This window comes from Caretta caretta, chromosome 26 (assembly GCF_965140235.1).
Source record: "Caretta caretta isolate rCarCar2 chromosome 26, rCarCar1.hap1, whole genome shotgun sequence".
Taxonomy (NCBI): Eukaryota; Metazoa; Chordata; order Testudines; family Cheloniidae; genus Caretta; species Caretta caretta.
In genome coordinates, this window is record NC_134231.1 from 4,294,655 (window position 1) to 4,321,317 (window position 26,663).

Here is a 26,663-nt window from a genome sequence, read left to right on the forward strand (position 1 = left end):
CTGCCGGTAGATGGGAGATGCTGGGGGCTGGAGGGTGGGATGCTGATGGGGGGCTGGTGACGTATTACTGCGGCTCTTCGGCAATGCACATTGGTAAATTCTGGCTCCTTCTCGCGCTCAGGTTGGCTGCCCCTGCTCTAGATGAAGCACTTCAGGGAAGTCCTATAGCCACTGTTATTTATGCAGGAGTTAGACCAGATGATCACAATGGTCCCTTCTGGCCTCAGAGTCTAGACATCTATGAAAACTTTCTGTGAGGTGATGTTAAAAAAAGAACTCCAAGACAAGCTGGCAATGGACAAAGGAAAGGAAGAACAATTGTCTTGCTATTAAGACATTAGATCTAGGTCTCCTGGTTCCCAGTCCAATTCCTGTCTCTAATGCAGACTTACTGCATGACCTTGCATGAGTCACATATGGCCTGATCCAAAGCCTATTGCGGTCAATAGGAGAATTGATTTCAATGTTTTTGGAGTAGGTCTTTAATCTCGGTTTCTCAGCTCCTCAACTATAAAATGGGGGTGATAATCCTTCCTTTCTCCCATGACTTGTCTTGTCTAGGCTATAAGGGATGGTCTCCTATGGTAAGCACAATAAGGCTCTGATTTTCTATGGAGCACCTAGATGCCACGATAATGTTAATAAAAATAATAATTACTGGAAAGAATGAATTCTTTATGCTTATCAGCTACATCAATGGTCAACAATGATGCAGTAAAGAAAAGAAGCTGATTTCCACTTGATCCATTTGCAGATGGCTGCAGAATTTGTTTGGTTAGAGTGCAAAACAAATATTGTTTATCATGCTCTTTCTAAGAAAAAGATAACGCTCAGCCCAAGAATGACTCAAAGGTCAGTGCCACAGCACCATCAGCTGCATCACAGCAATCAGATCCATTTATGCTGCATCCACCCTTCAGTGGAGGTCTCTGGAAGTCTTACAGAATCAGCTATAAATATTAAAACGTCCAAATGCAGCAGTAGGCAGGTGCCTCTTTAATTTAATTATAAAAGTAATTATATATATTACCAAGCTTTACAAGCAGCAGACCAAGCTTTACCAGTATGAAGGGGGGACAGGTTCTCCTGCCAGAAACAGCAATGCATACAAGGTTCTAGCTCCCATTGTCTCAGGGCTTGTCTACATTACCTGCTGGATCGACAGGCAGCGATCGATCCAGGGAGGTCGATTTATCGCGTCTAGTCTAGACGCGATAAATCGACCGCTGAGTGCTCTCCCGGAGGCATAGGCGGAGTAGACGGGGGAGCGTCAGCAATCGACTCACCACGGTGAAGACACCACAGTGAGTAGATCTAAGTACATCAACTTCAGCTACATTATTTACATAGCTGAAGTTGCGTAACTTAGATAGATCCTCCCCTGCAGTGTAGACCAGACCTCAAAGACTGCAGTTTAGGGAATATTGTCAACCTATTCAGATCTCAACGAGCAGGAAGGTGGAGCATAATCATTGCACTTCAGAGTTGCTGCATCTTTGCAATCCCATTAAAGGTAATGGGAGCTTGAGGTATTCAGCACCTTTGAAATCCAGGCAAATATTATTTATAGTATGGTAGCCCTAATGGAGATCCAGGCCTTACTGTGCTAGGCACTGTACAAATACATCTGAGCCTTTGGACATCATGAGATCCCACCCAGCCAGGCTTTCCTTAATTAAAGTGCATGGCTACTTTCTGTACTGCCTGTTGCTGTGACAGTAAAATGTGTCAAAGTAGAAGGAACAAGTCTCCACATGCAAAACAGAGAGCAAAACAAAATGAGTCAGTCAGCCCCAAAACAAAATAAATGGCACATTAAACTTGGGACTCTGACAAGGTACTAAGGGGGCCAATGATCGATCTCATGATGCCCTTTGGTAATCTTCTCTTTGTGCCTTATCTGAGCACATCAAAGGCTCTGAAGCAAAGTAAGCAGTCCTGGGCTAAGAGGGGAAGGTCCTCCCATGAGTCAGTAACTGGTTAAAAGATAAGAAACAAAGGGTAGGAATGAATGGTCAGGTTTCATAATGGAAAGTAATAAATAGTGGGGTCCCCCACAAATCCATATTGGAAAATGATCTGGAAAAGGGGGAAACCCCCATTGAAGCAGCCACTCCCATCACCTGTCTTATTCACACTTTGTTTCATAAATGTATGTGACATCCTCCGTCACTATGATGTGAAATAGTCAATCCATGCTGAAACCACAATTTAGTATCAGGATGCAGCACTGAATGGAAGCAGGGCAGCTCTCTTAATAACATTAATGCAGGATGGATTTAGATTTGGACAGGCCAAAGCCCTTGAGGTTATGTTGTAGACGGGGAACAATCCTGCACCAACAGAGACCAATGGATGGACAGTGACCTAATAGGACTTTTCCATCTCTGTTTTCTATGGGCTATTGCTTTCAATGGGGAGTTCCATTTAAACTATGGTAGGATGCAGCCTTATGGTTCTCACAGTTCTCGGCACTGTCTGCATAACTGTGAACGTACAGATTAGGATTGATGACAGGACGTGATGGCAACATAACAATACTAAACAAGAAAAGGGGACCCAAGTATAAAATGGTAGGTGGTTTCACCAGTGAGAAAATGGAAATAAACTTCCAAGCATTAATCCTTTTAAGACCCTTTCCCTAAAACTTGTTTTATTATTCACGAAGTGGTAATCACATAACAAAAGCAAATCAGCAGAAAACACTGAGCAACAATCGCCAGAGGTTCTTTCCCTGCTCCAGCCAACCAGTAGGGTACAGGACACACCTTTGCCTTTTGATCCAACTTCCTGTTCCTTTTATACTCTTCCCCAAGGAGTCATGTGATCAGCCAGGACCTGTCCACTCTCTAAGCTTCCACACAAAGGTAGACTCAGAAGACTCCACAAGAAGCCCCTCATCTTATCTTATGATGCGTAGCTTACTGACTATTCCTTCCCCTATTGCTGTCTCACATTCTTCCAGCAGACCGCTACCTAACAACATTCATTAAACCCATCTAATGCTATCCCACCTCTTGTCCAAATTATCCCATTGGACCATAATGTTGATTTGCTGCAGCTTAGCAAAAGCTGCTGTGTAAGGCTGGGAAGCCTATGGTAAAGCCAGTGGGAATTGTCATCTAGAGGGAAGAGGTGGTGAGGATATCCCTTCCCCTGGTTCTAGTGCTTTGGGTCAGGTATTAGTGGAGAAAAGGTTTCCATTTGCCTACACAGGTGCCTGATTCAAAGCCCACTGAAGTCATCCCTTTAACTCTGAAGGGCTTTGCATCAGGATCTGAAAAAAAAAAAACATGTGAGAGTGGGTGGAAAATAAAAAGTTAACAACAATGGTATTATTGGAGATGCACATCCCCATGTGGTGCAGTTGCATATGTTCCATGTTTAATAACTCTGATGCTTTGGAGAAATTTGTTAAATGTGAAAAGTCACAGTTCATATTAAAGTGAAACCCTCTCAACCGACTGTGAGATATAGGCAAGGATGAGAACCCAGTAATTTACAGCATTTGTGACCTTGTTACAATGTATTTTGTGCTTGACTGCTCTCCAGTCCTAACAGGGGTTGTTATTGAGGGCTCTATTGAATACTGGCCATTATGTATAATTGGACGTGAAAGGGATATGTCTAAAAATACTAAAAATGCTTTTCTGAATATTTTTGTCTTAACTTACAAAAAGAAAAGAAAATGAGAAACAGCAAATTGCTCTTCGAAGCTCTAACATGAATCTAAATGGTGATGATGAAACTGTCTCTCCATAATAAACAACAAGCAGTACAAGCTCTGGTAGAACGGCTTCTAAAAATGGGCTAATTATTCAGCTAACCAGCACAATAATAAAGTGCCCTCCAGGGACTGTTGAATAGTTCCTGATTTGAAATTTTCTAACTTGCACCAGCACTGTGGAGATGACAGTATTGCAATCTGCCCAATGGCAGCACCCTCAGGTGTTGCTCAGGCAATCTAGGGTAAGTTTTTGCATCTAACATAAGAATGGCCATACTGGGTCAGACCAAAGCTCCATCCAGCCCAGTATCCTGTCTGCCAACAGTGGCCAATGCCAGCTGCCCCAGAGGGAGTGAATCTAACAGGTAATGATCAAGTGATCTCTCTCCTGCCATCCATCTCCACCCTCTCACAAACAGAGGCTAGGGACACCATGCTTTACCCATCCTGGCTAATAGCCATTAATGGACTTAACCTCCATGAATTTATCCCATTCTCTTTTAAACCCTGTTATAGTCCTAGCCTTCACAACCTCCTCAGGCAAGGAGTTCCACAGGTTGACTGTGTGCTGGGTGAAGAAGAACTTCCTTTTATTTGTTTTAAACCTGCTGCCCATTAATTTCATTTGGTGGCCCCTAGTTCTTATATTATGGGAACAAGTAAATAACTTTTCCTTATTCACTTTCTCCACACCACTCTTGATTTTATATACCTCTATCATATCCCCCCCTTAGTCTCCTCTTTTCCAAGCTGAAAAGTCCTAGCCTCTTTAATCTCTCCTCATATGGGACCCGTTCCAAACCCCAATCATTTTAGTTGCCCTTCTCTGAACCTTTTCTAATGCCAGTATATCCTTTTTGAGATGAGGGGACCACATCTGTATGCAGTATTCAAGATGTGGGCGTACCATGGATTTATATAAGGGCAATAAGAGATTCTCCGTCTTATTCTCTATCCCTTTTTTAAAGATTCCTAACATCCTGTTTGCTTTTTTGACTGCTGCTGCACACTGCGTGGATGTCTTCAGAGAACTATCCACGATGACTCCAAGATCTCTTTTCTGATTAGTTGTAGCTAAATTAGCCCCCATCATATTGTGTGTATAGTTGGGGTTATTTTTTCCAATGTGCATTACTTTACATTTATCCACATTAAATTTCATTTGCCATTTTGTTGCCCAATCATTTAGTTTTGTGAGATCTCTTTGAACTTCTTCACAGTCTGCTTTGTTCTTAACTATCTTGAGCAGTTTAGTATCATCTGCAAACTTTGCCACCTCACTGTTTACCCCTTTCTCCAGATCATTTATGAATAAGTTGAATAGGACTGGGCCTAGGACTGACCCTTGGGAAACACCACTAGTTACCTCTCTCCATTCTGAAAATTTACCATTTATTCCTACCCTTTTTTCCCTGTCTTTTAACCAGTTCTCAGTCCATGAAAGGATCTTCCCTTTTATCCCATGACAACTTAATTTACGTAAGAGCCTTTGGTGAGGGACCTTGTCAAAGGCTTTTTGGAAATCTAAGTATACTATGTCCACTGGATCCCCCTTGTCCACATGTTTGTTGATCCCTTCGAAGAACTCTACTAGATTAGTAAGACATGATCTCCCTTTACAGAAACCATGTTGACTTTTGCCCAACAATTTATGTTCTTCTATGTGTCTGACAATTTTATTCTTTACTATTGTTTCAATTAATTTGCCTGGTACTGATGTTAGACTTATCTAGAACCTTGTTATAGGGAAGGTCAATTTTGCAGGCTTATGGGCCCAAAATAGCAAACACTTATTATCAGATGTAGTGTTTACTACTACTTTGGAGTCAAGTCCCACTCAAATCTGCTTAGATGGTTAGCTCTTTGGGGAAGGGACTGTCTTTTGTGTGTGTACAGCACCTGGCACAACAGGGCTCTGATCCATGACTGAGGACCTCCAGGCACTTCCCCACTACAAATGGGTAAATAATAAGGCTGATCAAAATGAAATTGCTTCAAAGCATAAACTTTTTGTGGAGATGTATCAGTTTCAGGCGGTTTTTTGGGGTCCAGGACTCTCTGAGTGAGAGCGCGAGTGAGTGCATGGGTGCATGGAATATGGTAGACCCAAGTTCAAGTCCCAGGGACAACAAACTCTGCTCTGAATCAGACAGATCAAGAACTTGAACCCATGTCTCCCACACTGCTAGCCAGATAGTGAGAATACTTTTGAATCCTTAGAAAGCAAAGCTCCGATATAAATGTTCTCTTCGTGGACAAATGCTATAGAATTTAATAGAGAAAGATAACCTTTCCATGGAATGCAAAAACCATAAAGAGTTCTACAACAGGAGGTATCATTCTCTATTACACTTTGTGAGCTGGTGTAAAAATTTTATAGAAAGGATCTCCTTCTCTATTAAATTCTGTAGGTTTGCAGAGTAATTCCTATAGAAGACTGTTTAATTTCTGGGGCGTTCTAGTGGTTTTGTAGCTATTCAGTTCTACAGGGCTTTTCCATACACTTTTAATAATGAATGGAAAACTATTTAAAGGAGAGACTTCCAGTTTAAATTATCCTGTCAGTTTACTTCTGAACTCATTTTAAACATAATGAAAGGGCCCCTGCCACCCTCTGGAATATAATCCCAAATCAAATGTTTATTGAAAACCCAATTTAACCAACATTTGTCTGTGATTCCTTAGCTGGAGATTATTACATAATCAGAAACTGCCTCTTCTCTATACAAGCTTTCTCAGGTGCTCAGATACCAGTATGATGGGTACATTATAAGAAGCTCAATATTGTATTTTATTCATGTACTCATATAATGCCCATCATCATGGTATATGAGCTCTTCAGTCCAACCAGGGAAGAGAAGAGAATCATCTTCCTGCCCAATTCATTCAGAGATCTGCAAGCATGTGTCTTGTTTTGACATTACCATGGCTTCCATAGTGATGAACTGGGAGATCACCACAGGCCAATATTCATCTATCCATATACATATAAGGACCTCATGGTCCTATCTGAGCAAAATCAGTTGAAAAACAATAGCCTAGTAAAAACCAAAAGAGTAATCTGTAGACAACTGGAGACCAAGGCTTAAAGTGGATATAGTTGTCATAATCTCCCAGACCACAAAATGACCGTGTGTTTTAAAGTTCAGAAGAGACTTAGTGACATCCCTGGCCAACCCAGATCAGCAGCCGTAAGTGAAATGTCTAATTTGCAGGAGTGCAATGGAGGTACCAAGATTGCAATCCGCACAATGGCAGCATAGTCAAATGTTACTCAGGTGATCCAGGGTAAATGTTTGCATTATAGGGGATGTCAATCTTGCAGGCTTAGGGACTAAGGGTGTTTCACTCACTGATTTAACATAAACCTGTTTAGTTAAACTAGTGTAGATTTCATTGTACAAAGGACTTACTTCAGTTTAGATTACATCTGCAAGGAATCAATTTAAGCTAAACTGACACAGTCTACTCTTAAATAGAAAGAAGATGGTCTTCATAGGGTTTTGCATTGGCTTAACAAAATGAACTTAAATACATACCTTTAGTTAAAGTGGCACAAGTCTGTGTATAGAGAAGGCCTGTGATATGCACAACTAATGCATGAAAGCTCAATATGATCTCAAACGTATGTTTTATGCAGGAGGTAATGCTGATTAGTGATGTGCACTGGTCAAGACTATTGGGTTCTTTCCCAATCTGATCTAGGCATGACAGTTCATATTGAGGAACTCAGAAGCTCCTTTGCTGTAGGTTTTCAAAAGGAAGCTGTATAGCCATCTGTCTTGGATGGTTTAGACACAACAAATCCTGTATCTTGGCAGAGGGTTGGACTAGATGACCCTTGTAGTCCCATCTAACCCTATGATTCTATATCACAAGACTGGATCAGAGCAATGGTCCAACTAGCCACATTTCCTACAGCAGACAGAATCAGTTGTTCCAAAGGAAGGTGACAAACTCTGGCAGCAAGTAGTTATGGGATCTCTGTGCCTTAGTTTCTCCATCTGTAAATGAGGCTCCCAATACTTTCCCTACTTTGTAAAGCACTTTGAGAGCCTCAATTATGAAATATAGCTATACATTATATTGTTTTTCATGGCAAGTTGAAGCAAAGCAGCAAAAAGGCACTTTTAACAAAGACTGTTTATTCATTTTTAGCTTCTGACTGTGACATTTGCATCACAGAAGACTCTGCTTCTGCTATTTCATTTTGTTCTTAGTTTGTTGTGGGAAAACAAAAAAAAAGGGCAATTTAAGAAAGTTATTCTTTGAACTTCTGTAATCTTTGCAGCAAACAATTTAACAAAGGTTTTCATGTTTGCATCTATTGGGTTTTTATACCAGAACATTCAGAGCCTTTGCTTGATTGCACTGAGAAACCAAACGGTTGCTGCTCAATCTCTTTGCAATGTTCCCTATAGTGCAGCCACTCAGAGAGCTATCAAAGCTCTGTGGAGGGCTGATAAAATCAATCTGTTGAAATCAGCTATACAATCTGATCTCACCCTTTTCTTTAAAAAATAAAAAAAAAAGCCTGTTTATTACCTAGCAGCCCAGACCAAAAAAAAAAGAAAGAAAAAGAAAAAGAAAAGAAAGAAATCCCCATCTGTACCATGCTCTTGGATAATGCAAACTGTGTTGATATGTAGAGTGTTTGCTTTCACAGATTAAAAATTCATCTGTTACACTTGAGGTGTTCAAGCTGTGGAGCATATTGCAAAGGCAGTTAGCAAATGGCTCTGATGATTTTCTATTTGGGTTGTGGGGAGAATGGTGAATCAAGGAAGATGTAAATTAAGCTTTAGCTGATGGAAGATGAATGAGAGTCAGGACAAAGAGGGCTTCAAATGGCTTGCTGGTCAGCCCTGCTTTAATCACCCCAGCAACATCTACAAAACTGATCCTCATAAATCACTTTTCTTTGTGCCCATCATCCCCACTGAGAGACGTAAATGTAGATATAATAAGACCATTTTATACCTAGGGCTTGTTCGAAAAAAAAGGGGGGGGGGGTGGTACCAGGTATCTTCCCACAACCCATGCCCTCAAGAAAATCTCTTTCCCTAGTTGCCATTTCAGTCTCTCTTTTATGCAGCTCATCGCACCTGTTGGCCACTTACCAACTGATGAGATTAATTAGCCATCAATTATCATCAGTTACATTCTGACTTTTTCAACTAGTTAATCCCGTCTAGCTGTTCAAATAACCATGTTCTGAGATCCATCCCCAGTCAGTCAGCATGTGGCCTTCCCACTTTAGCCCTTCCCTGGCCAGTCTTTCTGGTTTTCCCTCCGCCAGCATTCTGTAAAAGAATGTTGTTCCATACACTATACTAGCAATGTGCCAGGCGGGTTGTTTTGCTTCCTTATGTGAGGGGGGATGGTTCCTGGTAGTGCACCCCTGTGTACACACACACACTGCTATAACTCTGTGTATTCTGGGAACTAGCTAAAGTATTGGAGATATACCACAGCAAAAAAAAGCATAACAAGATCCAACGGCTAGCAGGTGAAGTCAGTAAAATTCAAACCGGAAATAAGATGTACATTTTTAACATTGATGGTAATTAATCAGTAGAACAGATTACCAAGGGATGACTTGGAGTCTTTAAATCAAGATTGCGTGCCTTACTAAACAATATGCTGGCTCAATCACAATGTAGAGGCTAGATGAAGGAATCACTAGGTTATGCCAGAGGTCAGACTAGATGATCATAATGGTCCCTCCTGGCCTTAAAATCCGTGCATCTATTAATCCTGAATTGTCTGGAGGGTTGGGGATTTCAACCATATCAAAAATATAAATTTGGGTTCAAAAGAAATTTCACAGAGCTCCACAGAAATTACCCTAAAATCCTGTAACATTCAATAGAGACTGTGATCTCTTCTCGAGAATATTTAAACCAACATACAGTATTTAATCAAAATGAAATCCCTGCTATAGTATTCTCTTGCACTGGTTGTTTAAAAAAATTCTTTCTTTCCACACAGTGCCAATCAGTGGGGTATCAGAGCCCTTTCAGAAAAAAAAAAAAGGTTCTCAATCCTTGTTAAATTCAATACAACTTTTTCATAAGGTGTACAATGGTCTAGAATGGTCTTTTCTTGAAAGATGAGAGCTACTAAGTTTTAGAAGAAGATTAAAAAGGGGGCAAACAGTAACATCCTTTACAGCCCCAGAAAGCAGAAAAGTGTAGCTTAATGCACCATGAAAATAGAAAATGTTCCACTCTGCTGACCCACCTGATGTTCATGCCAAAATGTCTGATATTGGTGGTGTTGGGAGCTGAATTCTAGGGTCGGCTTACAACTGTGCTGAGCCTTCCGAAACAGTCATGGGAGCAGCTGGTGAGCTGGAGGCGTAACCTGTAAAAAGCCAAGAAGATGACTGAAGCGAGTCGCAGCCAGTATTAGAAAACATGGATTAGTACCTGACTTCTTAGGGATTTATTTTATTATTATTTATTTATGCTTTATTTTCTAGTGGCAGGAGGAGACGAGGATACTGTGTTAGCTCCTCCAGAGGAGATCTCTTTACCTCTACAGCCGGAATAGCAGTGCTGACCCTTCCCTGAGCCCAGGACATATAACACAGTGGCTCTCAATCTTTCCAGACTACTATACCCCTTTCAGGAGTCTGATTTGTCTTGTGTACCCCCAAGTTTCACCTTCCTTAAAAAGTACTTGCTTACAAAATCGGACATAAAACTACAAAAAGTGTCGCAGCCACACTATTACTGAAAAAATGCTTACTCTAATTTTTACTATATCTTTATAAAATAAATCAACTGGAATATAAATATTGTACTTACACTTCAGTGTATGGTGTGTATAGAGCAATATAAACAAGTCATTGTCTGTATGAAATTTTAATTTGTACTGACTCCGCTACTGCTTTTTATGTAACGCTGTTGCAAAACTAGGCAAATATCTAGAGAAGTTGATGTACCCCCTGGAAGATCTCTGCATTCCCCTGGTTGAGAACCACTGATATAGTGTACATATGGCTAGAAGAATGGGACACCATAGTTGCAAGCAAAATTAAGCCTCTGCAAATAGAACCCTGGGTCCTCAGCTTCCAGAATACAGGGCAGCACCACTGCTTGAGCTAAATGAATCTCTGCTATCTGTAGTCGAACTGGGTACTGTGTATAGTTTCAGGTGGGGTAATCCCCTATTCTAGGGAAGCTCAGACATTCCATCCAGTAGAGAACAGCAATGCACATCACATCATCCATCCCAGTCCGGTAATGACTTATCACCTTGATCACCTTATATACATGCTTAACTTGGCATAGTGTGATCAGTCTCACTGAAGTGAATGGGCATAAGTCTTGGAAGGACAGAGGCTTTAGGTCCCAAACCTGCTCTGGGACTGAGGCCTTAACTACTGTCTGAAGGCATACAAGCAGAGAAAGAGAGAGAGAATCACAGCATGTGCTAGGAACTGGACGGGTGGAGGGGAGGAGGGTCAAACCATTCTATGCATTTGAACATGCATCAAATTCCGCTATTGTGTAAGCAAGTGCGTCTCTATTAACTTCCAAGGAACTGCAGCTCTGCTTGTGCCAGGCCTGGAGAGGAGGCCCTGTGAAGTCATAGACATTCAAATCCAGGCTTTTAAAGAGGGGAGCTGTGTGCCTGAATCCAACAGAATCGTAAAGCTCCACTTTGAAATTTATTACTAAGCTTTTCCCCAACTGTCAGGCCTAAATTGTCTTAATTGTCTGAGATATATCCTTAGCAATTTCCCTTAGTGATTTATGGGATTAAGAGCTGTTTTCTTGCTGGTAGGCAACATTGTCTGCCAGCCTCTCATCTCCAGTTCCCATTTAATTTAGACATACGTGGTGAACTGGCATTACGAAAATTGGATTGTTTCTTTATCCCCATTAAACAAAAGGTGATCTGATACCAAGTGTTAAAATATTATTGCTTTATGCCTCTCCCCAGTCCATCAAATTCCCAGCATGCATTCTGTGGCACAGCATGGAATAATCATATGTTAAGATTCAGTGCTGGTGTAAACAAACGAGACATCCAGCTTAGTATCCATTTGTCTTTAAATGTTAAGAATGTGCTTCTTTCTAATAGCTTCTCTCTAAACAATGCAGAGGAACAGAGAGAGACTCCTGCCTGCTAGGGGAGCGTGACAATTGAGCATCTCTCCAGTACCCATCACCGAAGGAATAGGTCAGAGAGAGAGAGAGAGCAAGCAGAAGGAACATGACAGTGCCTTGTTTAGATGATATTAAAAGAAGACAAGTCATAATCAAAAGACATACACACAGAGCATGGTGAGAGATAGGGAAGCTATAGCCTCACAACCAGCAAAGAGAGATGGGGAATGGCAGTCTGGGAAAAGAGGAAAATCAATCTTCTGGTGTGACATGAGATTCCTTTGATCAAACTAATCTTTTCATACCTCTCTTCCCTTTTCTTGTTGCTCTGAACATCTTCTGCCTTTGCGGGGGGGAAAAAAGAGAGAGAGAGAAATAGATAAATAGACCGGCATCTGAAATCAACCAGCAAAGCATGGACTGGGAGAGTTTGCTTAGGTGGGAAAGGGACTTGGCAGGCACGGATTCCAAATAAACTGGTAAATTCAGCACTGACTCCTGCCCTTGTGGAGCCCGTTGGTGCAGGTACAGGGAATGAGCAGAAGGGGCTGAAGAAAGTCGTGTGTATTATACTCCCTGGATCTGATTCTCTCCCTCCTCCTCGAATCCCCAAGATCTGAATAACTGCCAGTAAAGTCAATAGTTGGGCCAGATCCCCTGCTGGTATCAATGGGCTCTGCTCCATTGATTTCAGAAATGAACAGCTGGAGGCAGGAAGGGGCACATTACATTTCAAAAAACTCTGATTCAGCGAAGGATGTAGGGATACTCATATTTTTAAGCATGTGAGTAATCTCCACCCAATGCAGCAAAACATTTGCACACCTGGCATAAAATTTGCAAAAGTGCCTAAGTGACTTAGGGCCCAGATCCTCACAGGGACTTAGACACTTAACTTACACTGAAATCACTGGAAGTCAGGAATACCTTTGAGGATCTGGGCTTCAGAAACCTAGGTCCCATTTTCGAAAGAGACTTGGGGTCTCCTTAGGCTTCAGAGCCCAAGCTGCAACTTCAAAGCACAGTCCAGGCAGCCATTGTTAGAGCACTAGCATGAGCCTTGCTGGCCCAGGTTTATCAAATCAAGCTGGAAGGGTCGCTTTCGTAGGCTGTGTAAATGTACCCTTGGGAACTTCAGAGACAAAGTCTCTTGGGTGCGTCTCAAAATTGCACCCATGTTTAATTTTTAGCATATATTTAAATCCTATTGAATAGAGAGAGACTTAAGCACATGCTAGTGCTTTGCTGAGTCAAGGTGAGGTTATATGCTTAAAATTGTGCACACGCTTAAGAGCTTGGTTGAGCCTATGGGAATCTAAGGTGCTTCAGAGAGAATCCAATGGGTATAACATGCACATTTTGGTGTCTGGAAGAAAGTATAAATTACACCAATTTAAACTCATTCTAGATTCACTTCGATTCACCTCTATTTTGGGGCCAGGAAATCTGGAGATGAGTGCTGATGGTGCTGAGATGGGAGGATTAATATAAGCTCCCCAGTTTCCACTGGCAGACAGTAGGAAAACATAGACTGCTAAAGTAAGCAAAACATTTACGTGTCAACCAACCAGCAGCATGAATATCCATTGTTTCTCTTCCCAGGGGGTACTACTGCTGAATTACATTGGTAAGCTTTCCATCCATTCTCCCTCCAGTCACTGCCTCAATCATAAGTAAGTTCTGCATGTAGGACACAACATGTCTATCTGTGTGTATTTATTACGAGACAAAATATGTATAGTATGTGTGGATTGGTGTGAATTTTCACCATCAATGTGGGGGACTGACAGCACCTTTATGTGATGGTATCCCTTAATCTCTTATAAGCAATCAATAGGGTCCAATAGTAATATAAGAGATTTCTTTAGAAATCATTCTAAAAAAGCTATAGGGTCACATTATCAGCTGGTGTAAACTGGTGTAGCGTCAATAAAGCTATATCAATTCACACCAGCTGACAATCTCTTTCATAGACTTTATTTATGAATGAGATCCTTTCTAAAGGGCTTTTTAAAACCATCTTATAGCCACTGATAGCAAGGGATAGAATATAGTATGAGATTCTATAGGATGGTTCTAAAAGGCAAAATAAAAAAGGCCCCCATTCATTATTAAATTTCAGGGGACTTTCCCATACAGGTTAGCAGACTCAAGTGATATGTACATCTAAGTATCTGTGAATAAGCATATTTTATACAATTAATAGGCTATATGTGCATATAGCATACAAAAAGTAACAGTTTGAAGCTAGAAAAGGAAAAAAGTCATGCTAGCTATTGGAGCGAGGGGCGGTATGGAAAGCGTCTAGAGAGTGAGTTCACACAGTTAGTGGAATAATCTCCCATGGGACGTTATTGAGACTCTTTCACCTGACGCGCTCAAGAGAAAATTGGATTTAAAGGTGAACTGTAAAGGTTTTGCTGAAAATTAAAAAAATTCACTCATAAGATCCCGAGAGGGGGAAACAGTCTATAGCCGCTGTTTAAATATGTCATGAGTGCTGGATTTTAGCGAATCTGAGACAGTTACCAGCTCTTTAAGATCCTGAAGCATTTGATCAGCAGAGGTCTTGTTTCCTCCACCGGAGGGAGTGACATTTCACAGCCACCAGAACCATAGCATGCAAGAGACCCCTTCCAGTTTTAAATCCTTATAACTTTCAGCCCAAAGGACAAAAAGAAATCGAGATACTTCTCACTCTTAAAATCTGCTCTCAGCTACGTGGACACCACTCAAATCAGGGCTTAAATGGGCCTAATGTGGTGCATAGGCCTTATACAAGGCCATCCGCTCAGAAGTTGATTTCACCCAGTGTGTGCTGTTGCTGTGTTACAATACTGCATTTCCGCTCCAAGGTTTACATCAGTGTGACACTGGATAGGTCATTATCGTACTACAACCACTTGAAGAAGAGGGCAACCAAAGTCAGCACTTGGAACAACCAGCTCAGAAAATTGGTCCGTTCCATGTAGGGTGTGAGCGCCCAGACGCTTAGAACATCAGCCCTTGCCTTCTGCTATTCAATAGCAGAGAGCACTGTGCACCCGCCGGGTGTCGCTCATCTCACACGAGGCTGGTCGAAACTGAGCCTAACAAAGCTATGCCTATAGTTACTGGGACTTTATGTGCAACTCCGTTGCGATGGCTACCAAAACTTAGTAATATAGCACCACCCGATATTTGCTGTGAGAAGGCCTTTGTCATGCTGCTGGCCAAGCTGCATGAGAACAGTGACCTGCCTTTGTACACAGACCTCTTCAACCACCTACCAGCTCACCTGTCTTCTAGATGCCCTGTATAGTCATTTATGCCACCACAGGACAGGATGGTGGAATCCACTTGGCGGAACGAGTGGTCAGTGAGGACAGTCATTAATCACTCTCTCGTCACTGACCCGACCATCTGTCCACCAGGTTTTGATCGGCCAAGGCACCTGTGGTCATCTCTGAACCAGTTTTAAACAGGACAGGGCAGCTGTGTGGCCAGTCTCTTTAAATGGGGTTTTTCTAATGACCTGCGATGCAGCTGTGGTCAACTTCAGACTATGTCACATAACCTTGGTGAATGGCCATTGATTTATTCCGACGGCAGGCTACCAGCTCTCCCTTGGCTGATGACGACGCCATCAAATGTCTGGGGACATTGAGCATACGCTGAGAGCGCTCTAAGCTAAACTCACTCTCTGCATATGAATTTTAAATAACCAACTCAATTTGGAAAATAATAAATTCCCCACTGCAGAATTCTAATCAGATCTAGCTCCAGTTACACAACAGGTTGCAAAAATCTCATTTTGGAAGCCTGTCTATAGATTCCTTCATCTTTATCCAGCCACCCTTCTTTCAGCCTATATTTATCATCAGCAGCATCTGTCTATCTAGACGCACGTGTGTGTCTGCCCATGTGTATTGTGGCACATGTGAGCCCTTAGAAGTATGGGAACTTTAAAATAGATGTGCCAGATGCTATGAGCACAGGGAATAGTCATAAACTTTTGTCTCTATAAATGTTATCTACATCTTTAGGAGCAAGGGATTGTATTCTAGCTCCATGGTGGAGGGTTACCAAACTTCCTCCAGGAACTAAAATCAGTGGCGGGTGGGTTATTACTGCAAATCCTGGGACAAGTAAGTCAACTCCAGAGAAGTATGCCCCTGGGGGAGAATTGTACAAAGTGGCTCATTGCGGGTTCAAGAGACTAATAAACAAAGAATGGTCTTTTGGTATAAAACGGGAGCCTGAATTGACCCAGAGGCCCCCCTCTGATCCTTGAATTGACATGAAACTGTAACTAAGAGGATTTGAAGGACTTTGGGAACCTACCAGGGTCTCCATGGGGAAGGTGAATGACAGCTGGTTAGCTTAGTATGCATGGAGACGGTTCATTTTTCTGATAGGTATTCTCTGTAATGCATGTGTCCTAAATAAATGTACTGTGCTTTGTGAAAGCTGGTAACACCCTCATAGCCCCTGGGGGAGAGTGAGAGAACTCTGGGAGAACAGCAGGTGCTAGACTAAGGTCAGACCTGCTGGGATAAGCACAGCATGCAAGGGGAATGCAAACCTAAACCTAGTCTGCACGCCCCCCGCCTCACCCCCCGAAACACAGAAAAGTGATGCCAGGATGCCTGAGATCTAACGGGGAGCCCTTGAGGAGACCAAGAAAGTTACTCTGACATGTATAATTAATTTTAAGCATTAAACAACAAGCGTTGCACCTGGATCAACCTCTGTGATTAAGTAGACTGGAGAAACTATTGTAAATCTCTCTTTTTAGCCATTCCATGATCTGACAAAATATTCAGGCTCTTCTCATTAAGTTTGATGTCTTATTATTCTAGTCATACATGGCCCTGGTAACAACAGTTCCACATTCAAGGCTGGGCTAAGTCCTGTCCCTTTGTTGGATCATATTAAAGAAGTTCTGTATTAAAATCACAAATGAATTTGATTCCCCATAGTTTAAATTCCAGGGTATTACTAATTAAGAGGGAGGTCTCTTGGGTTTTGGCTGCTAATTGTGTTAGTACATCCTAAGACAGAGTCTGTTCTCAAAGCAATACTTTGTAACAACAACTACTCACACACAGAGAGACTCAAAGCAATACTTTGTAACAACAGAAACAGCACCCAGAGACTCCCTGCCCTTTTGTTGTATTTATCTCGCTTTGTTAACAATTGTGATTAAAATAGAGATAGAGGATGTATGTGGATGGATGCTTGGTGTGGATAATAAACGAATGATCAGGGAGGTGCCAGCCTAAGAATCCAGTGTCCAATGGCTGAAGAAGGCGTCAAGTGGAAACAACCAGAGGACCTCTAGAGGGCAGACTGGAATCCACCCAACAGCCTCAAGGATGGGAGAACCGAAGAACAAGATAACATCTGGCAGCACGGAGCCGTCAGGAATGTACCATCTGCTGATTGATTCAGCAACAGCATGATGAAGCAATTCCCATAGACTGGCATAGGAAGAAATTCCTACAAAAATGGACTCTAGAAACTGAGAACTTTGGGGTCTGATTCTGCAAACCAACTTCCAGGAGCATCAGATGAGCATCTGACAAGGCCCTGCTCCCTCCTCGTGTCCAGATCACCTGGCCAGTGGCTTGGCACAAGCAACTCTAAGGCTGGTAACTATGATAACCTTGCAGAACCTGTGTGTGTGTGTGTGTATAAATATGAGATTGAATGGAATGTTATAGCTATAACTAACTGCTTACTGTGATTCTTTCTGAATTCACAACAAATGTGGTATTTTGCCTTATTCCCTTTAATAAGATCCTGCAGGTTTTTATTTTATTGGTATAACACCTTCCCTAATCCTGTAACAGCCCGAGCAACTGCAAGAAGTAAAAAGCACCATCTGCTCCCAGTGAAGCTAATGGGAGTTGCGGATATTTAGCACCTCTTAAAATATAGCCCATAAGAAAGAAGTGTGTTCAGTATCCTGCAGGATCAGGCCTTCTGTACATAGGTGTGTGCTGATAAGATACAAGGCTGGAGATATGGGGAGAAAAGCACACTGAGTGGTGGCAAATGCCAAAGATTTGCTGGAGTGCAGACTGAATGGGGAGCAGCTGTAAAAGACTAATAGTCTTTTCCACGTCTGAATTTAGGATATAAATAAGCACTCAGGTGCTCAGATAAGGTCAGTGAGTCTGCAGGTTGCCAACCAGAAAGGGGAAGAATGGAGGGAGGTGACTGGAAACAGGGGAAGGAATCAATCAAATAGATTTTAATTGTTTTGCATATACCTTTCTTGTGATTAGAGATAGAGACCACTGGAACCACTCAGGGAAGATAAACCATGCACAGAGGGCTGTGCAGGAGAAGGTACAGCTTCAAAGGACATGAATAAGCTCCCTTCTCCTTTGATATTATCACCTTGTAGACAGAACAAAATTAATTCCTAGATAGGAAGGTTGGTTATATAGTTAAGATGCTGCACTGGGGCTCATGAGATCAAGGTTTAGTTCTCAGTTCTGGTACAGACAACCTGTGTGACCCTGAACAATTCACTTACTCGTTCTGTGCCTCTGTTTCCTCATCTGTAAAAGGGGGATAATAATCCTCGCTTTGTCTGTTTACTTCAGGACAGGGCCTGTCTCTTACTACATATCTGCTCAGCACCTAGCACAATGGGGTCCTGGTCCATGACTAGAGCTCAGAGGGGCTACTGCAGTATAAACAACGATGGTCATACACTGGTGGAGAATTTGACAAATACTTTTACAGGTGGGAGAGGGCACAAAACAAAGCGTAGCCAACCCCTATGAAGAGAATAGGTTTCTGCCCTTTCTCATTCCTAACCTGTTGATTAACTTTGCACTGTGAATGGATTGATGCTCATGCTGCTTCCTATTTTTGTCAAAGGCCTTTGTCACAAAACTGCTGTATCAAATATTTAAGGTCCTGTATGCTCAGTGAGTTATAGCGGGGGAGATGGGGCTACACTGACCTTTTCAGTATTCTGTATTGTGACTAGCTTTAGCCATTCCATCCATTCCACTGTTTTACAGCCTCAGTGAGCTGCAGAGACTGGGCAGACTAGCCACCCCAATCAAAATATGAAATGACGAAAGGTCAGAATAGTAAAGTACACTAGTATATTTCAGGGGATACATTAAAGCATTAAAATTCTGATACAACATCTTTGTGCCAGAGTCTGTAATGAGAAAAAGAAAATGGCAGCACATGAATTCATAGTGGAACCAGAAACATAGACACAAACAGGAGTGAACACGCACACATTTGCACATGCATGTGTGCACAAACACAGATATGCACACACACGTGCATGCATGCACACAAACATGAACACACACCCACTTGAAACAACAGCACACACCCATTTGTTACAATTGTAAGAGTGATTCCCGCTCCCTCCCATACTCTCTCACCACCTCTCTCCCCCGGTCCTTTATAGGCTTGGCCCAAATTCTCAGAAGTATTTAGGTGTCTAACTTGCATTGTGATCTATGGGAGTTAAGGACCTAAATAATTTTAAGGATCTGGGCATTTGTCCCTGTCCCAACACCTAGTGACTGGTAAAGTTGCATGAAACACAGCTGCTGAAGTACACAGATGGACAGTAAAAAAATATTTTGGTTCATTTCCAGTAGGGCTCCCACCACCCCAATCTCTCTGAGTTGGGCTGTTTCTTCCACATACCTTTTTTCAGTGGAAACCACAGGCAAGATTGTCATCTTAAGGTAGCTACACCAACTTACACCAGCTGAGGATCTAACCCCGTAAAATCAGCCCATGATTACTTGACATTCAGCTGACATAGGCTCCAAACTTGGCTGAGACTGACTGAAAACGTTTTCAACCTTTTTGACTAGCCTGGTATATGGTTCAGGTTGGTAGCAAATCCCCAAAGCAATTTACACCAGTACATCATTGACGTTACTCCTGATTTACACGGGTGTAAGTGAGCAGGGAATCAGGCCCTGTGCATTTGGTTTACTGTAACATTTTTTGTTCCAGCTGCATTGTTAGCCAGTTTGCTCAGAAGAATTAACAATAGAACAAAAGAAAATCACCAAAAATTGTTAAGAAAAGAAGAAAAAAAGTAATGAGATCAAAGTTCCTTGCTTCTGCTACAGACTTCCTGTGTGAGCTCAGACAAGTCATGTAATTTCTCTCTCAATTCCCCATCTGTAAGAGGGGCATAATAATACTTTCTTCAGTCCACCCTCATTTCACCTTTCTTTTCTATGCTCTTCAGGGTAGTGACTGACTAGGTGTATGTGCCTAGTACAATGGAGTCTCAGTCTATGTTGTGGCCTCAAGGTGCTTCTGTAGTAAAAATAAATAATAAGAAACTCAACATTTATTTGGGGAAAAAGGCTGCTTTCCAATATCTTTCACAAGTTAATAACCAGAACTCAAGATAAGCTTGAGAACTGATACAGACACACACACAAAGAGACTAATCTTGGCAAATTAGATGATAAACTAACGTTAACTATATTTTTTAGATTATTCTGATTAACGACAACATTTTTTTAGCCTGATACATTTGCAAGGTTTTCCCAGTCTGAAAGCCCCTATTGAAACTATCACAAAGTGAGAATGCATGAATGAGAAGATAACTTTGATCAGAATTTTATTGATTTTCTTTGCATGTCTCTGAAGCTGGTCTTGATTCAAGTACCTATGTTTTAGGGATAATTTTTGAAGGCTTTACGCCAAGCAGTTTTAAATTACATCTGAGCCAAACCCTACAAATTTCATTTCAGAATCGGGGATGTTGTTGATACCAGAAGATCTTATTAGCAATAAAAGAATATTACCTATAATTGAATAGCTCCTCAATTAATAAGTGGGGTGGGAGAGCCAGCAAATACAAGCAGTTCCCACAGCAGGAGACATCTGAATGATCAATGAGCCCATCAGCATACTTCTACCAAACAAATATAACAAGATAAAATATGCTAAACTGAAAGAGGTAAATATTAGTTTTATCAAAAATGGATGTGAAAAGTTTAACAATTAAAAAAAATTGGTACCTTTCAATAAATAATTTATACTTGCAATACAACCAAAATTAGATTGAGGGCATAAATTAACAGGGCCAAATTATTGTTATTTGTATTACGGTAGCACCTAGAGCACCCGTTGTGCTAGACACTATACAGACATAGTAAGAGAGAGTCCCTGGCATGAAGAGTTTCAGTTTAAATAGACAATGGGTGGGAGGAGAATCAGAGGCATGGAGTGGGAAAGTGACTTGCCCGACGTCACAGAGCAGGTCAGTAGCAGATCCAGAAATAGAATGTAGTCTTCTCAGCCTCCTTCCAGTTCCCTATCCACTGAACTACATGGCATCTTCTTTGCCTGTGATGACTTGTGCACGATGAAGTGGTGGCCCAGAGAATTTCCATTGAAGTCAGTGGTATTTCTGAGGTGTGAATGTCAAATGAATGAGAGGAAAACCTGGATTTAAGGCTATGTCTACACTATGCACCTTTTAGTGACACAGCTGTGCCACTGTAGCCATGCTACTAAAAGGTGCGCAATGTAGCCAGGCAGGAGAGAGCTCTCCCACCAACAAAAAACTTGCACCCCCAACAAGCTGTTGTCATTCCGATGTAGACAAAGCCTAAGTCACATGTTTTTGGTTGCAAAGACAAAATATTCATTATTTGGAGAAATATATCTGTGCGGGTAAAACAAAATGTCAGCTTTCATCTGTTGAAGCTAAATATGCATGTTATTTTCATGAATGGTGTGTAATTGGGTAATTCTGATTACAAATAAGAATTTTTTTTCTTCTTCTAAAACAGGTTTAAGTTTGTACAAGGTAATGAAGCAGGGCTCTAAAGATCAGTTATGGAACAAATTGCATTAAGTGAAAGCAGGCAGTTGGCTATTCTGATTTCCGTGGTTGGAAAAGTTCTCTACAACCCCTTCCCCATTGCTGCTAGATTATTATGTTTTTCGTTCTATGAAAAGACAAACATTAAGTGATTAAGGGGGAAAAATTACAATCAACTTCCATTCATCTGCCATCCAAAAACTGATGCTGTTTCATCCCAAGTTTTGTTAAACCCCTTTCAATAAATAACATGGAAACAGAAATGGGAAGGATGTTGCTATGTAACTTACAGTTTTGAAATGTACTAGGCACAATGACCTTCGCCTCTGGAGATTATGTGCAAACCATTTATATGCACAGCTGTACAAATTGCCAGAGTTTTAATGTTAAATTCCATGGAAAATCATGTTTGCTGCTCTGCATTTGAGGGAAGGACAAGGTTTAAATATTTAATAGGTTTCCTTACTGTGCAAGCACATTCACTATTGCATTAGTGGCTAGGCCAGCACAGAGCCCTCTTTCAGGAGTTTGCCTTTCAGCATCTGACAGACTTGCCTATAACTAGAACATTAATGATACAAGTTCATCAAATCACAGACAACAGGGGCAGGAAATACAACCAAGGTGGTCCAGACCGTTGCCGCCTACCACCAGTGTTCTGCAGAACTACATCCAACAGCATACCTTCCCACTAATATCTAATCCAGCCTGCTGCTGAATCTCTGCAGAGATGGTAATTCATCCACCTCCATCAGGAGTCTACTCCGCTGACCGTTTGATCTTAGTGGCTGAAAATGACCCCGAGTTCAGTGGCTCACACAAGGGCTCATGTACCATCTATGCATTATTTATGTATTTATTCATATTACAGTAACAACTAGAGACCGCAGACAAGATCAGAGCCCCATTCTGCTGACCACTGTACATGCACATTGAGAAAGACCGTCTTACCCTGAAGGGTTTACAGGGAGAGATCAGGGACTTTAAAAGTCAGGGGAAATAATAATTAGTTGAATTCATTAAAATCCTGCCCTTGTATTCACCCACAAGAGCTCTTGATAGCCCTCAGAAAGCAAGACATCCTAATATTGTATCATGGTGCAATACTCTATAGACATGCCCAGGTAGCAGACGGACAGATAACCCCCTGATGACAGAAGCTGGAACTTCATGTCATGCCTACTGCTGTCCACAAAGAGTTCTTTTGCAAGATGAACCAACCATGCCAAATGAAGCACAGAACTCATACCACTTTAGCTGTGATTGCATCAGGTCTCACAAACTAAGGGTCTTATCCCACTTCCAAATAAAGAAAATGGAAAGAATTCTATCGATTTCCATGGAAGTTGGATGGAACCCAGCACAGCTCAGGTCCTGGTCAGTAACTGGCTGTGCATATCTGCTTGTGGTAATTGCACACACAGATAACAAGCTGGATGGATTTCAGTCAAAGTATAAGATAAGAAGATGGAGAAAACTAGTTACAGGGTTAATGTGTGTGACATTAACCCTGTAACTTGTATGTTTACTAGTAAACCGTAAACAGTCTGACCCAAGATATTTTTTACTGAACAACTGAATTATACCAACAAGGAAAGTCCCACAGAACCTAAAACATTTTATTTTACTGTGAACAAGTCTGAAAAAATAAATCATTCACTGGGAAGAGATTAAATCACCAAGTCCAACAGTAAGGTGGAAGGGAGTTGGGGGCTTTCACCCAAACATTTTTGGAAACATGGAGATCTAAATATTAGGAGAATTGCTCAGATTTTTCATGTAATGAGGACTATTATATCTCACCACGTGAAAAAAGGTAAAATTTTCAAAAGAGCATAAATGAGTTAGAAGTTTAAACACCACATTCAAAAGTTCATAAGGGTTTGTCTACACTGGGGCAATGCATCCAATGAAGTGAGCTGTAGCTCACAAAAGCTCATGCTCAAATAAATTGGTTAGTCTCTAAGGTGCCACAAGTACTCCTTTTCTTTTTGCGAATACAAACTAACACGGCTGCTACTCTGAAATCTAGGAAAGTTAATCTTAGATAACTAACACTGTGAATGTGAAGTGGATTATTTAATCCTCATTAAAATCCTGTGTGAGGATTTAAATTAAATTAAATTAAATTAAAGTGGCCATAATTCAGTTTATTTGAATTCACTTTGGAAATTAATTAAGCTAAACTGAATTACAGCCACATTAACTTTGACCGAGGGTGTTCACACATGGGTTTAATGTGGTTTAACTAATCCATCAAATTCACTTCTTAAATTAATTTGGATTAATTTTCCTGGATGGCCCTATGTAGACAAACCTTTAAGCACGTACGGGCCAGATTTTTAAAGGTGTTTAGGCATCTAACTCCTATTAAAGTCAATGGGAATTAGGCACCTTAATACCTTTAAACAATTGGGCCCTTCCAAGCACAAGTCATATCAACTTTTAATTTTTGACTCTTAATGATTTCAGTGGGAGTTAGGTGCTTAAGTGCTTTTGAAAATCTCACTCGGTGGCTGTCTACAACCTTAGAGGCCTAAATACCATTTAAAATCTAGAACTTACGTGCTTTTGAAAATGTTACCCCAAAGGTAGAATTATTGTTGTTATTGTATTGCAGTAGCATGTAAGGGCCCCAGTCAAGGATCAGGCCCCCTGGTGCTAGGTGCTGTACAGACAAATGAAAAGGAAGTCCCTGACCAGAGGATTTTACAATCTAATTACAAGATGAGATAAAATAGGCATCCAATTCTCCCACCTAAGGTAATTACCATTGAGAAAACCACATGGGCAGCAGTCATTTTTGTGTTAGAACACACAAATGGCCCTCTAAGTACCAGTCTCCACAAAGGTGGAATGTCTCGTCTCCTGCCTAACCTGTAAAAGCCATCAGCCTGCACCTGTAACCCAGCATACACATGAAGATCTAAGTGGTGAGCTCTTCCATGGTGACCACCCTCTTCTGACGACATTCGAATGCCTGATGGCTGATCTGTACAATGCTAGCCTAACTCCTGTTCTCACCCACCCCTGTCTCCAAGCTCTGCACTGTCAACACAAATCAGGTGCCAGCACTGGAACAAACACGAACATTTGAAATCAGCTTCCCCTTTTTTATTCTTCTTTTATTTCTCAATATTTTTTTCAATTTACCACGGGCCCTAATTTCCCTATCAGTGCTGAGGCTTTAAGCATATTGATTTAGACTCCTCTCTGATATCTGCCACAGAGAAGCACTAAACAGATCAAGAAAAATGCTAACGCGATTCCCAAAAGCCAAATCAACAAAAAGATTCTCAGTGGGGAAAAAAAAGCTAGAGACAGAGGGGGGAGAATGAGAGAGAGAGACAGGAATACAATCCAGCAAGAGCGCAATGCCTCTGCACTGACTAGCTCCACTCCACAACCACATTAAGCAAAGAATTTGTCTGTAGGACCATCTGACGTGTGTGTGTGTGTGTGTGTGTGTGTAATTTCAGTGCAAGCTATCACTGGAGAAATACCTTTTTTAAAAAAAAATAAGCCATTTGAAATAAATAAAACCCCAGCTAGTTACAGAGCCTAAGTGAATAAGGAAATTAATGTGCACTGGCAAAATTTTTAGTGGGTGCAATTTATCCCTGTGCAGAGGGTGAATACAAGACGGAGGAACCACTTATCTTGAGCCCTGTTTTGAAGAAATAAGCAAGACTTAAACTGTGCACTGGCCCCTCTGCATAGGGCAGAGAATTGAACTTCAATTGCTGTTTTGAAAAAGAAGGAAATTAGAGTGTGCATTAAATACAAGACACTAAACTGAGATAATAAGGGTGAAACTGGAAACTAAATTGAGAAGAATGAGGAAGTTCTGAGCTGAATGCATACAGAGCCTCACTGTGGACCTGATTCAGGAAAGCACTTAAGCTGGTACTTGACATTTAAGCACATGCTTAAGTCCTAGTGACTTTAATGTCATTTAAGCACATGCTTAAGGGCCATCTTGAATAAAGATATTTCCCTGAATCAGGACTAGAGCTGCTTGGGAATTTTTCAATATAACATTTTGTTATTAGAAAATGCCAATTCATCAAAACTGAAGCTTTTTGTGGTAACACATCGATTTTGATGAAACTTCAAAAGGGATTTAATCACTTAGGAACCTAAATCCCATTGACTGTCAATGGCATTTAGGCTCTTGAGTGCTTAAATTCGTTTTGAAAATAACACTTAGACATTGCAACTCTGGGCCAGATGATGATAACCTTACTGCTAATAGTACCTTACTCCAGAAATATTCACATCATCTTCAGTGGAATGACTTGGTGCAAAGTACTATTCAGTGTGAACAGGGATATCACCATGTAGCCCTCTGTGATCAATCACTCTGGAATCACTTACACTACTCATACAGTCAGGCACAACTCAGCATGAGAAAGGATGGCAGAACTGGGCCTGGAGTATATGTCATGTTCCAGGCAGTTCACAAACATTATCTAATTAATGTGAACGATACACTGCCATTGCTAAACATAGTTTGAGACACCCTTAATCACCTGATCGCTGATCAGATAGATATTTTGTAGCTATTATAGTCTAAGTCACTCGGCCATTTGAGATCTTTATTTTATTGTTATTATTCTCAGATGGAAGATTCTAGGGTGAGATCTTCAGCCAGTGTAAACAAGCATAACTCCCTTAACGTCAGTGGAGTTACACCAATTTACAACAGGTTAAAGATTTGGTCCTACCCTTGCAGTATTGCCCAGAGAAGCACTGTGATTTGAGAAGGTTTCTTTTCAGCTGACTCCCATGAGAATGTATTGAGGAAAGCTTTGGCAAATACTTACTATGCTCTGTGCTACCTGTTTAGACCCTGGTGATATCAGTGGACACTGGTTCTGCCACACCAGCTGGGGGCAATGTGAGGAAGTTAGATTATTAATAAACTCACATAACAGATGGGAAAATGTAGTCAGCCATTTATTATTGATCCAATTTTGCCCTATATCTT

At 41.2% G+C, this 26,663-nt stretch overlaps 1 long non-coding RNA gene across 1 annotated transcript in view; it reads right to left on the bottom strand.

Annotated features, from left to right (window-relative positions):
- The window catches only part of LOC142070152 (uncharacterized), a 343,262-nt gene that overhangs the window by 62,025 nt on the left and 254,574 nt on the right, over window positions 1-26,663 (bottom strand). The window contains exon 3 of the long non-coding RNA XR_012666130.1: window positions 9,971-10,093. This is a non-coding gene — a long non-coding RNA (uncharacterized LOC142070152). The remainder of the gene's footprint in view (window positions 1-9,970; window positions 10,094-26,663) is intronic.